The sequence below is a fragment of the Saimiri boliviensis genome, chromosome 20, assembly GCF_048565385.1.
Source record: "Saimiri boliviensis isolate mSaiBol1 chromosome 20, mSaiBol1.pri, whole genome shotgun sequence".
Lineage (NCBI taxonomy): Eukaryota > Metazoa > Chordata > Mammalia > Primates > Cebidae > Saimiri > Saimiri boliviensis.
The window spans coordinates 10,458,589-10,473,733 of record NC_133468.1 but is presented as its reverse complement, the minus strand read 5'-3'; the positions used below and the strand labels follow the sequence as shown (position 1 = coordinate 10,473,733).

General features: G+C 46.2%; 2 long non-coding RNA genes across 2 annotated transcripts; both read left to right on the top strand.

The window, feature by feature from the left end:
• Positions 1-295: 295 nt before the first annotated feature.
• Positions 296-9,909, top strand: LOC141582452 (uncharacterized). The gene is made up of 3 exons (XR_012515295.1): positions 296-1,441; positions 2,877-2,920; positions 9,634-9,909. It is a non-coding gene; the product is annotated as an uncharacterized LOC141582452 (long non-coding RNA).
• Positions 9,910-11,563: 1,654 nt separating this feature from the next.
• On the top strand, positions 11,564-14,828 carry LOC141582438 (uncharacterized). The gene is made up of 3 exons (XR_012515282.1): positions 11,564-12,395; positions 13,361-13,526; positions 14,256-14,828. It is a non-coding gene; the product is annotated as an uncharacterized LOC141582438 (long non-coding RNA).
• The last annotated feature ends 317 nt before the right edge of the window (positions 14,829-15,145 follow it).

The following is a 15,145-nucleotide window of genomic DNA, read 5'->3' as shown; positions in this document are numbered from 1 at the left end:
AGCCAACCTTCTAGTTATTCCAGTGTAGGTGCCAGATGTGTGAGTGATGAAGCTTCTAGATGATTCCCGCACCTAGCTGATTCAGTTTTTTTTTTTTTTTTTTTTTTTTTTTTTTTTTTTTTGACAGAATCTTGCTGTGTCTCCTAGGCTGGAGTGCAATAGCACAATCTCGGCTCACTGCAACCTCTACCTCCTGGGTTCAAGCATTTCTCCTGTCTTAGCCTCCTGAGTAGCTGGGATGACAGGCACATGTGGCCACACCCGGCTAATTTTTTGTATATTAGAGATGGGATTTCACCATGTTGCCCAGGCTGGTCTCAAACACCTGACCCCAGGTGATCCGCCCACCTCAACCTCTCAAAGTGCTAGGATTACAGGCATGAGCCTCTTCACCACTCTGGTTGATCCAGTTTTCATAGCTGAGGCCCCAGACTTCACAGAACAGAGACAACTCATCCCTGCTGGGTCCTCTCCAAATTTCCAACCCTTAACATCAGTGAGCATAATGAAACATTTGTTTTCATACCACTAAGTTTTGGGATGGTTTGTTATGCAGCAATTAGATAGCCAGAACGTGGTCCAAGTAGAACGGCTTAGGGTACTGCTTGCCCGGTAGTAGGTGCTCAAGAAACAGCACCTGTTGGTAGCATTTTGGTAATGGGGCATTCCAGTGTAGAGAACAAAAGGCTGTTAAAGAAGAAAAGGCGGAGGGCCCTGCTCTAGGAAAGCTGATCTGGGATGATCTTCACCTGGACAGTGGTTTTATCTTGGCTCCAATTTTTAGCTCCTCACCCCTTTCTTCCAGAATTTGAAACCCCTTATAGCCACAAAAGGAGGTAATCGGTGGGCCTTAGAATTTCCTTTGTGTACCCCCTTTTCCCCTTTTAAAAAGTTCTAGAGTGGCATTGGCAAGGATTGTAGGCTGGAGTTGAGCTTGGGGAATGTGAGGGTGGACAGCAGAGGAGGTTATCAGCAAGCATTTTTGTTGCTGCAACTATGAAACGGCAATAATACAGTAACCATAATGAAAATCAGGCGGAACGACAGTCATCCCTAACTCTATGCTTTCAGTTTGCCCTGTGCCTTCTCCCGAATGGCCTCATCTTCAGGCATTTGAAGGTGGAGAACACATTCTTAGCACACTTCTTGGCAGGTGGCAAGTGTCCAACAAATGCTTGCTGATTGGTAAATATGAAACACGTTGAGCGGTGAATTTACGGTGAGTCCCTCTGCACGTGCACCGCCTCCTGCATGGGGAGTTTGTTTCTGTGACTGTGCGTGATTCAGGCTTTCAGTCGGCCCCGTTCAAGTCCACCTGCTGGTCTCTCCTTCTGCAGGGTCTCAGGAGGAGGTGCAGTCAGGAGGCAACTAAGAGACGCGGCATCTGGGGGTCCAGGCCCACAGAAAGGAAAACCTTGGACCTGGCAAATACTACAGAACTGTAAGCTGCAGCAGTACCGTGCTTTTACTTTTCTTGAGAGATGGGGTCCTGGCCCCAGCACACCCCCAGGAATTTGTGAAGTGGGGCTGGGACTGTGTGCAGATTCTTCCTGGGTTTCTGTGGTGACTGCTGTCCCCTGTCCTCTGGAGAGCAGCAGGCAGGGCAACATGACGGGACAGATTTTCCACAACTGCCGAACATGTGGACAGGTTGTGAATGCTGCTGCACGTCATGCCCCGCTGGGGCTGGCTCTGACTCTCCTGAACCTCACCTTGACCTTCCTTCATAAGGGGTGCCCGTGACAGAGGTTCACCTGCCTGTTTTTTTCTGCTTCTTTTGCCTTCATTGCTGGTGGGGTTTCTCTTAGGAAAGCAGAAGAGAGAAGGAGGGTTATTAGGCCGTCTTCACACTACTATAAAGAACTACCTGAGGCTGGGTAATTTATAAAGAAGCGAGATTTAATTGACTCACAATTCCACAGGGCTGGGGAGGCCTCAGGAAATTTACGATCATGGCGGAAAGTGAAGGGGTAACAAGGCACGTCTTACCTGGTGGCAAGAGAAAGCGAGAGACAGGAAGGGCCGCACGTTTACACCATCACATCTTGTGGGAAACTCCCTCACTGTCACGAGGACAGCATGGGGGAAACCACCCCAGGATCCAGTCTCCACCCACCAGGTTCCTCCTCCACGCCTGGGGATGACAATTTGATTGACAGCTGGGTGGGGACACAGAGCCAATATTTTGGAAAATTGGTGCCAATTTTTTTGCCTCCCATGTTAGAGGGAGACAGAAAGAGAAGGAGAGATTGAGAGAGAAAAAAACAGAGGAATTGAGAGAGAGGGGAAAGAGAGGGAGAGTGGAAGGAGGAGATTGAGAAAAGAAAGAGATAGTGGACAGAGGAGAGGTAGAGAGAGAGATGACTTTCAAGGGAAGGAGGGTTTCCAAGTCTAAGGGAATGTGCCCAGCCTGGCCTGGGACAGAGGGGTTCTGGGTATGGGAGAAGGAAAACATCCCTCTCTCTGTCTCTCATCCACATGGAGACGGACAGTGGCTAGGTGTTAGGGAAGGAGAATGGGCATCAGCTTTTTAAAGGACGTTCAGCTTTGATGGAAACGTTCGTCTGCATGTTTAACCATGGGGAGAGTGCCTTTCTGTTAACCAGCTAAGGGTGGCTGAGTGGGGGTGAGAGGGTGGTGAATCATTCTGTGTCAGATTCCTGTGAAGCCGGGAAAGAGCACCCGGCAGGGAGGTCAGCGGCTAATCTGCCTCTCTGAGCTTTCTGTGCCGACCAGCCCCTTCCTTCGGTTGTGAAAATGGGAGTTGGGGGTTGTTAATCAAAGGGTGCAAAGTTTCAGACAGAAAAGAGTGGTAGGTTTTGACATCATTGCACAGCAGGGGGCTGTAGTCAATAATAATATATTACCTATTTCAGAACGACTAACTGCAGATTTCAAATGTCTCACCATAAAAAATCAGGTAAGCAAGGTGATGGATAGATTGATTAGCTTGACTTACTTATTCCATATTGCATACATATATTGAAATACTGCATTGTACCCTATGAATATGATTTGTCAATTAAAAATAATATCAGCTGGGTGTGGTGGTTTACACCTGTAATCTCAGTAATTTGGGAGGTCAAGGAGAGAGGCTTGTTTGAGGCCAGGAGTTCCTGATCAGCTTGGAAAACACATTGAGACCCATTCTCTACAAAAAGTAAAAAAATCTGGCTCGACTCCCGCTTGAACCCAGGAGTCAAGGCTGCAGTGCGCTGTGATTACACCATTGCACACTATCCGGGCAACTGGACTATACTATCTCTTAAAAAATAAGTACGTTCTTTCTTTCTTTTTTTGGCTACTCAAGTGAAGCAGTGGGAATGGAGAAGGAATAAAGAAGTCTGTAACTGGTTGTGACCGATTAACTGTAAACATCACTGCACTTGGACCACCAGTGGGGCAGAGGGGGCTCACAGTGTTTCGATTTCCTGTCTTCTCCCAGGCTTTGTCAGCAGGATTTGAGCTGGAATCAGATTCTAGCCAGGAATCCTCAGCACTGAGAAAAAGGCTATAAAAGAATGATAACCTGTGGTCTCAATGTTGAGCTTAGGAATCACCTGGAATTCTTGCTCAACGAGATTCCTGGGTTCCCTTCAGAAATTCCTACTTGGTAGGACTCAGGAGACTGCCTTAAAAACAACAACAACAACAACAACAACAAACTTAAAAACTTAAAAAAAAAATATATAGTACAGACAGGGTTTCACTATGTTGCCTAGGCTGGTCTCAAACTGCTGGCCTCAAGTGAGCCTCCCGTCTCAGCTTCCCAAAGTGCTGGGATTATAGGCATGAGCTGCAATGCCTGGCCCAGGAGCCTGCATTTTGAAACAAGCACACCCGGCTCTTCTGATGGCACTGGTTTTCGGATCTGCACTTTGACAGACAGACTTAAACCTTCAGTGTGAGTATTTGGGAGCACCACTCTGCTTTCCTGAGATGAGAGACTTCTCAGGGAGGCAGCCAGGGCTTCCTGTTTCTAGATGGGGAAACCAAGCCAGGCAGCCCTCAGGAGGCTTGCTGTAGGGTGCCCTGGCAGGCTAGCGAAGCCCCCACAGCCAGAGGGCCAGCCCTGTGGGGTCAGGGGGATCAAATATTTAAAAAAATGCGAACTGTCTTTTTGTCTGATAAATCTAACACTGTTACCTCATCATAGCCACGTTTATGGATTTTCTTTTACATCTCATGTTATTGCTCCTTATTTTTAAACATGAAAATTTTTTGTTATTTTATAAGATTCTGTAAGGAATATATTCTCACTGAAAACATTTCAAATTCTATACAAATCACTCCATTTCCCTAGCCTCACGTCTCTCCTCAGAGATAACCCTTGTTATCTGTTAGATGTGCGTCTTTCTAGATGTGTGCTATTCAATAATACACGTGGCTGTTGAGCCCCTAAAATGAGGCTGAAATGAATGAGATCACTGGAAGCATAATTTTGAGAATTTAGTACAAAAAAGATAAAACAATTCATTAATTTTTATATTAACTTTCACAATATGTTGGATATATTAGGTTACATAAAATAAATTTCACTTTGTAAAAATATAGATACTAGAAAATTAAAAATTATATATGTGCTCCACATTATATTTCTTTCTTTCTTTCTTTTTTTTTTTTTCTTTAAGACAGGGTCTAACTCCATCGTCAAACAGGCTGGAGTGCAGCGGCGTGATCACAGCTCACTATGACCTTGAACTAGGCTCAAACAATTCTCCCACCTCAGCCTCCCGAGCAGCTGAGACTACAGGCATATGCCATTGCACTGTTCTAGTTAAAAAATTTTTGTTTTGGTAGAGATAGGGTCTCGCTTTTTTGCCCAGACTGGTCTCAAACTCCCAGCCTCAAGTAACCCTCCTGCTTCTGCCTCCCGAAGTACAGCGAGCCACTGTGCCCGGCCACATTTTATTTCTGTTACACAGCGTTGTCCTAGATCTTTCTCTATGCATTTGCAGGCACGCCTATGTACCTGTACATGTGTAATTACAAAGAAAAGATAACTGGGAGTGTTCATTCTGCATTGACCTATGCTTTGCTTTTTTCTCTTACCAATCTGTTTCAGAGATGTTTCTCTTTCTTTCTTTCTTTCTTTCTTTCTTACTTTCTTTCTTTTTTTTTTTTTTTGTGAGTCAGAGTCTCGCTCTGTTGCCAGGCTGGAGTACAGTGGTATGATCTTGGCTCACTGCAACTTCCTCTTCCTGGGTTCAAGTCATTCTCCTTCTTCAGCCTCCTGAGTAGCTGGGACTACAGGAATGTGCCACCACACCCAGCTAATTTTTTTTTTTTGTATTTTTAGTAGAGATGGGGTTTCACCATGTTGGCCAGGATGGTCTCGATCTCTTGACCTTGTGATCTGCCTGTTTCAGCCTCCCAAAGTACTGGTCTGAGATCTTTTCACATCAGGACATATAGAACTTCTTTTTCCCTTTAAATGGACATATAGTATTCCATACTGATAAGCCATCATTTATTAAACCATTTCCTATTGGTAGAAATTTGATTTGTTTCTCTGGTTTCCCTGTTAATAACCAATGAACATCATTGTGTTTTGGCTTGTTTTTAATCCCAGATTTCTTGGCATGCAGAACTACTTGGGGTTTTTTAGACTCTTTCTGAAAAGCATAGGTGATGATGTGGTGAAATGTAGGGTAACTGTATGGTTTATTGTCCACGTGGGGACTTTGAGAGTGAAAGGCAATGGTATCAGTAATGATTCCAGGACACGAGGAAGTACACACTCAGACTCTCCTGTGCAGATGCAGACATTTGGTCACTAGGGCCACAGAACGAGTCCCAGTGTGTGTTTTAATAGGAGGTGCTTCACAAGATGAGGGTCGGAAGTCAGTCCAAGACTGTCTCAAACAAATGCTGGACTCCAGACTCTAGCCTTACCCCTTCCTTCTGTCTGGTAACTCGTGGGCATCACAGAAGCCCATGCCTGTCCTCTGAGGCTGGGGGAGGGGACAGGTTGAGAAATCAAAATCTCCAAAGAGAAAGGCTCAGTGAATGAAGAGTCTCCCTTGCTGGAGGCCCCACCCCATAGGACCTCTTTGTAGAGTAGATGGTGGACAAGTGAGCAGAAGGTTTGCAGAGATTGATTTCATTCTTGACCACTCGTGGCTAACTCAGGGACAATCTGAGCTGCTGTGACCTTGAGGTGAAAGACCCCAGATCTTGTTACCAGTTCCTTCAGGAAACCTCCACTCTGTTCCCGCCCTCCTTTCTGTGACTAATTTCTAAAATCTCTGTAACTGAGAAGGCATTGGATGAGGTTTCCCACTCTGGGAGGGCCCTGGGTGCCAGACTGGGGCGAGGGGGGCTGAGGGAGACTGAGGGGGACTGAGGGGGGCTGTGCAGTCACATGCCATCCCTCAAGAGCAGGAGTGCAGGCCTCCAGATTGGGTGGCAGCAGCTGGTGGGGTATTGGGATAACCTCACTGATGACTGGGTAGATAGGGCTCTCTTGCGTTAGCAGAGTCCAGAAAGCAGTGTGCTCCCTTATGAAAAGGTCATGGTCATTGTCTTATGGGCTCTGCCTGGCTCTGACAGTTCTCAGCTGCTCCATAAATCTTCCTTGAGTTCCATCTGGCCAAAAAGATGTCATCACCATTTTCTCCTAGCGATGAAAAGTAAAAGGTCATTAATGAAAGAGCTCCTCTCTGCCTGTTCAAACCAAAGGAGAGGATCTTGAGTTTTTCAGGGGAAGGGGATGTGAGTGCTGATGTTGGGTTGTTTATGCTGCAGTAATAGTTTATATTTATATGTTGTACACTAGGATAAGGAATAGGATTATGTTTTGGGTATTACTGAACACTCTGGGCACTCACATACTTAATACACAGAACATTACAATCTGAACATTAAAAGGAACGTTAGTGCTCGCCAAGTTGTTTTCGAGTATTTTGCTTTAAAGCAATGGAACCCTCATAGCAAATGATGTGTTTGTGCAAAATCCCAAAGCATAAAACAGAACGACTGAGCGTAGCAGAGGCCTGGGACTCAGGCCTCTCAATACTGGCTCCCCCTGACCTCATGGTGGCTCCTGTTTGGAAACGACTCTGTTTAAATTCTCTGTCCAGTTCCTAAATCCTCATTGTAGCATTCTCAGCAATTTATTGTTATGGTCTTGCTTCTTCCTCTCACACCCCCAGTGCCTTGGAAAGCAGCCTCTACTGTACTAAGATAGAGCGTTTATTGTATTTTGAGATGGGGCCTTGTTCTCTTGCTCTGCTGCCTAGGCTGGAGTGCAGTGGTGCAATCTTGGCTCCCTAAAGCCTATGCCTCCGGGCCTGAAGTGATCTTCCCACCTGAACCTCCCAAGTAGCTGGGGCCATAGGTTCGAGCCACCATACCTTGCTAATTAAAAAAAAAAAATGTATGTAGAGATGGGGTCTCTCTATGTTGCCCAGGCTGACTTGCAACTCCTGGGTTCAAGCAATCCTCCTGCCTCAGCCTCCCAAAGTGTTGGGATTACAGGTGTGAGCCACTGCTGCTGGCCAGACTTACTGTAATAGTCGTAAAATGGTCTTACTTACTCCTCTCCCAAATCTGTGATCACCAGAAGGTTTTTTTTTTTTTTTTTAAATTTTTTTTCTTTTTTTGAGACGGAGTTTCGCTCTTGTTCCCCAGGCTGGAGTGCAATGGCGCGATCTCGGCTCACCGCAACCTCCGCCTCCTGGGTTCAGGCAATTCTCCTGCCTCAGCCTCCTGAGTAGCTGGGATTACAGACACGTGCCACCATGCCCAGCTAATTTTTTGTATTTTTAGTAGAGATGGGGTTTCACCATGTTGACCAAGATGGTCTCGATCTCTTGACCTCGTGATCCACCCGCCTCGGCCTCCCAAAGTGCTGGGATTACAGGCTTGAGCCACCGCGCCCGGCCACCAGAAGGTTCTAATAGTAGCCAATTTAATACCTGTGCTGTAGACGGTGGATAACATGGATGTGCTAAACAATGACTGGATCTTTCGGTCGGATTGTGTGGTCTGTCAGGGATCTGGTTCATCTGGACTTGCGCTGTGTGGATGCTGTCCGGTACAGAAGTCGGCCATACGTCACCCTTTTCCCTCAAGAGCCCTCGCTGGGAGGCTGGGAGAGGTAAAGAGGCCCATGCCTGTTCTTTTTTTTGAGACAGAGTCCCACTCTGTCGCCAGGCTGGGATGGGTGCAGTGGCATGATCTCGGCTCACTGCAACCTCTGCCTCCTGGGTTCAAGTGATTCTCCTGCCTCAGCCTCAGCGTTGCGAGTAGCTGACACTACAGGTGTGTGCCACCATGCCCAGCTAATTTTTGTAATTTTAGTAGAGAAAGGGTTTCACCATACTGGCCAGGGGCCTTGATCTCTTGACCTCATGATCCACCCGCCTCAGCCTCCCAGAGTGCTGGGATTACAATCGTCAGCCACTGCGACCCATGCCTGTTCTTACAGTCTTGCTGTGGCCTCTGGTCTGATGCTTTCCTGGCACACAGGGATAGCCTTGGGTTTTCATTTTCTCATGCTGACTCCCGCCTTGCAGAGAAGTCGCTTTGTCAGCTGGTGTCACCCGGGTTGGAGGCTGATTCAGTAATTTCCTGAAAACAACAACAAACCCAAACAAACAAACAAAAACAACCATCGGCACAGTCATCAGAGGGGACTGAAGGGTCGCTTGGGATCCTGACTGTGTCCTAACTGATTTGGCCCCGAGGATGCAGAGCCTGGTAGTGTTGGAAGAGAGTTTTTTATGTTTTCTTCCAACTCTCGGCCAGCAGTCACCAGCAGTGGTGTACTCAGATTCTACTTCTTCGTCATGATGTAAATTTAAGTTTCGGGCTGGGGATGAGCATTTCTAACTGTGCTCTGCGAGTGTATGTGTATGTGTGTTAAAAAATGTATTTGCCACTGCAGGCTCTGAGAAAAAAAAACAAAAACAAAAACAAACAAGAACCCATTTATTTATTTTATTTAACATTAAAGTTTTTTTTTCCTGCTAGTATTTTTAGTAGCAAAAATTAAAAAAGTGGACTGTTCTCTCTTGTCCAGCTCCTGAGGAGGGAGGTGACTCCACCCATGTCCCCATCCCACCGACTCTGTGGGGCAATCGCTGCCCCAGGCTTCTGTCCTATTGTTAGCCTTTGACACATCTCCCTTTTGAGAACTTATGTCCAGATGAAACCAGTATACATGGAAGATACCGTTAAGTAAAATGCATTCAATATACCTAAACTAGGCAGCATCATAGCTTAGCCCAGCCTACAGAACACATCTGTTAGCCTACAGCTGAGCAAAACTGTCTCACACAAAGCCTATTTTATAAGAGCATTGAACATCTCATGTACTCTCATGGTGAATGTCTCTCATACTCACGATGCTGTAAAGCATTGCTAGATTACTGTATCCATATCGATAGCCTGGGAAAAGATCAAAGTTCAAAATCTGAAGTACAGTGTCTACTGAAATCTTACTGCTTTTGCACCATTTTACAGCAGAAAAATCGTAAGTTGAGCCATTGTAAGTCAGGAACCAGCTATATAAAGACTGTTTCTACTGAAATCCATTATAAAAGAAAGCATTTTTAAAAAGTTTTTATTTTAATTTTTTCTTGTTTTTTATTTTCTGTATAAGAGTTTGACACAAAATTAATGTTTTAGTTTAATACAGGTGAAGTCTTGCTACGTTGCCCAGGCTGGCCTTGAACTCCTGGTATCAAGTGACCTTCCCACCTTGGTCTCCTAAAGTGCTGGGATTACAGGTGCAAGCCACCAAGCCTGGCCTAAAGAGAACATTTTATCCTCAGGTAAATGGCAGAGACCCACGGAGAGGTAGGGGATAGGAGGGGAGGGATGTTTTGCCCTCCACTGACATTCAAGCTAGAGACCTGGGCATGAAGAAGTTTCTGATCTGGTTGCTTACCTTAAGCCTGTGACTTCCAAACTTGACTGAGTGTCAGGATTCCCTGGAGGGCTTGCTAATGCACAGACTGCTGGGCCCCACCCCATGTTTCTAATTCAGAGCCTTAGAATTTCCTTTCCTTTTCTTTTTCTTTCTTTCTTTCTTTCTTTTTTTTTTTTTTTGAGACCGAGTTTCACTCTTGTTACCCAGGCTGGAGAGCAATGGTGCGATCTCGGCTCACCGCAACCTCCGCCTCCTGGGTTCAGGCAATTCTCCTGCCTCAGCCTCCTAAGTAGCTGGGATTACAGGCACGCGCCACCATGCCCAGCTAATTTTTTGTATTTTTAGTAGAGACGGGGTTTCACCATGTTGACCAGGATGGTCTCGATCTCTTGACCTCGTGATCCACCTGCCTCGGCCTCCCAAAGTGCTGGGATTACAGGCGTGAGCCACCATGCCCGGTCTCTTTTTCTTTTTTTTTTGAGACAGAGTTTTGCTCTTGTTACTCAGGCTGGAGTGCAATGGTACGATCTTGGCTCACTGCAACCTCTGCCTCCCGGGTTCAAGCAATTCTCTTGCTTCAGCCTCCTGCGCAGCTGGGATTACAGGTGCATGCCAGCATGCCCTGCTAATTTTTGTATTTTTAGTAGAGACAGGGTTTCACAATCTTGGCCAGGCTGGTCTTGAACTCCTGACCTCAGGTGATCCACCTGCCTTGGCTTCCCAGGGATTTGCATTTCTAATAAGTTCTCAGGGATGTTCACACTGCAGGTCTGGGGACCACACTTTGAGAACCACTGGCATAGAGCTGTCCCCTGAGCTATGTAGCTACAGTGGAAAGATACTTAATCTTACTTCTTTTAGTAGATAATGGTTTAATAGCCACGGATTCTGCTGATCCCAGTGTTCACCCGCTTCGCAATGTGACTTTGCTCCTCTTCCCCTGCAGAGGTGGAGTCTAGAGTCTAGAGCTCTACTCCTTGAATCCGTGCTGATCTTTCTTTTCTTTCTCTCTTTCTTTTTCTTTCTTTCTTTCTCTTTCTTCTTTCCTTCTTTTCTTTTCTTTCTTTCTTTCTTTCTTTCCTTCCTTCCCTCCCTCCCTTCCTCCTTCCTTCCTTTTCTTTCTTCTTCCTTTTCTTGTCTTTCTTTCTTTCCTTCTTTCTTTTCCTCCTTCCCTCCCCTTCATTCCTTTCTTTTCTTTTTTTCTTTCTTTCTTTCCCTCCTTCCTTCCCTCGCTCCTTCCTTTCTTTTCTTTCTTTCTTTCTCTACCCCTCCCTCCCTCTTTTTTCTTTTTTCTCTTTTTTCTTTCTCCTTCCTTCCTTCCTTCCTTCTTCTTCTCTCTTTCTTTCTTTCTTTTGAGGTAGGGTTTTATTCTGTTGCCCAGGCTGGAGTACAATGGTGCAATCATGGCTCACTGCAACCTCAGCCTCCCAAGTACCTGGGACTGCAGGCATGCACCACCACATCTGGCTCACTTTAAAAATTTTTTGTGGAAACAGTGTCTCAGTGTGTTGTCCAGGCTAGTCTTGAACTCCTGGCCTCCAGCTATCCTCCTGCCTCGGCCTTCTAAAGTGTTGATAATACAGACAAAAGCTACTGCACCCAGCTCGGGCTGATCTTGTGACTTACTTTGATCACTAGAATGTGACAGAAACAGGCCAGGTGTGCTGGCTCATGCCTGTAATCCCAGAACTTTGGGAGGGTGGAGCAGATGGATTGCTTGAGCCCAGGACCCGAGGCCTCTTGGAGTTCAAGACCAGCCTGGGCAATATGGCAAAGCCCCGTCTCTACAAAAAATATGAAAAGTTAGCTAGGTATGGTGGTACACACCTGTAGTCCCAGCTACTTAAAAGGCTGGGGTGAGAGGATCATTTGAGTCTGGGAGGTTGTGGCTGCAGTGAGCTGTGATTGTGCCACTGCACTCCAGCTTGGGCAACAAAGCAAGGCCCTGTCTCAAAGGAACCAAAAACACCACCACCACCACCACCACCACCAACACCAACAGCAAAAGAGAATGTGATGGAAACAGCGTTGGGTGCGTTCCAGAGCCCAGATCGCAAGAGGCCTTGCAGCTCCCACCTTCACTCTTTTGGAATTCTGCCCTGAGACCATGTTGCAGCAAAATTAGTCTAGCCTCCTGGAGGATGAGAGACTACATGGAAGAGAACCAAGGCCCCAGCCAACTGCCAGCACCATCTACCAGACTCATGAGTGAGGCATCTTGAATTTTCCATCCTAGTTGCCTTTTCTAGCTCAGATTTCTCAACTTCAGCACTATTGATGTTCAGGGCCAGATAGTTCTCTGTTGCAGAGTCTCTCCTGTGTAGGTTTTGCAGCATTCCTGGCCTCTACCCACCAGGTCCCAGCAGCACCTACGAAGAGTCCCCACTCATCCCTGGTTGAGAACTACTGCTCCAGGTGAATGCAGCTGAATAAATGAGTTCGTGGGGAACCAGCTGAGGAACCACCCAGCCAACCCACAAAATCATGAGCCACAATCAGCCATTGTTGCGTTAAGCCAGTAAGTTTTGGGTTACGCAGAGGTAAATGAGCAACTTCTCCTCTAGCCATTTCTTTGAGAGCTCTTCTTCCTGCCCTAGCATCACAAACTAAGAACACTAGCTGCTGCTTCGCTCCACTTTTATATTTATCATTTGACCTTCCTGTGAAATAGTTGAACAGACATTTAAACTTCTATCATCTCAGCAGAGAAAAATGAGGAGCAAGACCTTAAATAACTGCCACATAGCTACTCAGAAAAGCCAGCCTTTCTGATTCCTAGCCCAGTGCAACTCAGATCAAGTCAGGCTGCCCGGATATGAATCTACTGTGCTACTTTTGTGATCCTGGGCAAGTCACTTCACTTATTTGATCGTCAGTTTCCTCATCTATAAAATGAAGAAAGTAGTATCACTCACCTCATGGGATTTATTATGAGGTTTTAATGAGATGGAGCATGGATCAACCAACTATTTTTGGTGAAGGGGTACATAGTAAATATTTTAGGCTTGACAGACCTATGATTTCTGCCATGATTACTCAACTCTGCTGTTGTAGGTGAAAGTAGGCGTAGACAATATGTGTTAAAATGGGTGTGGCTGTGTTCTAAGAAGACCTGATTTACAAAATCAGGTGGTGGGCTAGATTTGGGTCATGGACTATAATTTGTTGCCCCAGTGAGAGAGCATGGAAAGATCTTGGCCATTGCCCAGTGCCAGAGAAGCATTTGATAAGCGATAGCTATTACTGATATCATACTGTTATCATTACTTTATTGTCTTAGCAGGTTGGGTCTTTTGCTTCCTTTTTTTTTTTTTTTTTGAGACAGGGTCTGTGTCACCCAGGCTGGAGTGTAGTGGCACAATCATGGCTCCCTGCAGCCTGGACCCTCCTGGTCTCAAGCGATCCTCTCTCAGTCTCCCAAGTAGGTGGGACTAAGTGTCACCATGCCCAGCTGATTTCCATTTCTGTACGTGCCTTTCTCAGCATCGTTATTTGGTTCCATCTACTGGAGTGTGAGAAAAAATTCAATTCCACTCTGGCCCACTGTGGTTGCCAGCTTCCAAGATGGCCTGCGGTGATTCTCAATTCCTGATATTCTGGAAGGATAGGAGGCCACGCGGAGAACTGAGGCTCCCACTCCCCTCCCACCGTGAGTTCGACTGTCCTGGTAACCACTAGAGTACTGTAGAAATGACTGTGTATTTTGATGCTAGATCATAAACGACATCATGGTTTCCTTCTTGCCCTCTTTTGGATCACTCACTCTGGGGGAAACTACTTGCCATGTTTTTTTTTTTTTTTTTGTTTTTTTTTTTTTTTGAGACAGAGTTTCGCTCTTGTTACCCAGGCTGGAGTGCAATGGCGCGATCTCGGCTCACCGCAACCTCTGCCTCCCGGGTTCAGGCAATTCTCCTGCCTCAGCCTCCTGAATAGCTGGGATTACAGGCATGCACCACCATGCCCAGCTAATTTTTTGTATTTTTAGTAGAGACGGGGTTTCACTATGTTGACCAGGAGGGTCTTGATCTCTTGACCTCACGATGCACCCGCTTCGGCCACCCAAAGTGCTGAGGTGTGAGCCACTGTGCCCGGCCCTACTTGTCATGTTTTAAGGATGCTCAAGCAGCCCCGTGGAGAGGACTACATGGCAGGTAACTGAGACCTCCTGCCTACAGCCAGCACCAACTGGCCAACCATATTAAGAATCTGGAAGTGAATCTTCCAGCCCCAGTAAATCCTTCAGATGACTGCAAGACAGCCAACATCTTGACTGGAATCTTATGAGACACCTGAAGTCAGAATGCTCCAGCTAAGCTGTTCAGTACTCCTGACCCACAAAAACTGGATGAGATAATAAATGTTTATTGTTTTCTTTCAGCTGCCAAGATTTGGGATGATTTGTTATGCAGCAGTAGAAGATGAACACACAAACTCTCATAATTGCCCTATATTGGTTGATGGCCGCTTGGCTTGGATAAGAACATAAATTTGCTCTCAGCAAGAGTTTTCTGATCTACATTAGCAAATCTACACGACCATCCAGGCACATCTCCCAGAAGCTCTCATGCAAGCCACGTGCTAGAACACTGAATTGTTAATGCTGTGTTACTAATTGTAAGTGCATTGACATTAGAGACAATAAAGTCAAGTACAGAAATGGAAATTAGCTGGGCGTGGTTACGCTTAGTTCCACCTACTTGGGAGACTGAGAGAGGATCGCTTGAGCCCAGGAAGTCCAGGCTGCATGAGCCATGATTGTGCCACTACACTCCAGCCTGGGTGCCACAGACCCTGTCTCAGAGAAAAAAAAAAAAAAAAGGAAAGCAGAAGAGCATGCTAAGATAATAAAGTAATAATAATGGTATGATATCTTAACACCTTGAGTGGCAGAATAATTGTCAGAGCCATGATCAGATGGCCACGGCTGTTAAATGTTTTGTTTTGTTTTTTTTTTTTTGAGACGGAGTTTCGCTCTTGTTACCCAGGCTGGAGTGCAATGGCGCGATATCGGCTCACCGCAACCTCCGCCTCCTGGGTTCAGGCAATTCTCCTGCCTCAGCCTCCTGAGTAGCTGGGATTACAGGCACGTGCCACCATGCCCAGCTAATTTTTTGTATTTTTAGTAGAGACGGGGTTTCACCATGCTGACCAGGATGGTCTTGATCTCTCGACTTCGTGATCCACCTGCCTCGGCCTCCCAAAGTGCTGGGATTACAGGCTTGAGCCACCGCGCCCGGCCTGTTAAATGTTTTTGAGGATCCCCTAGCT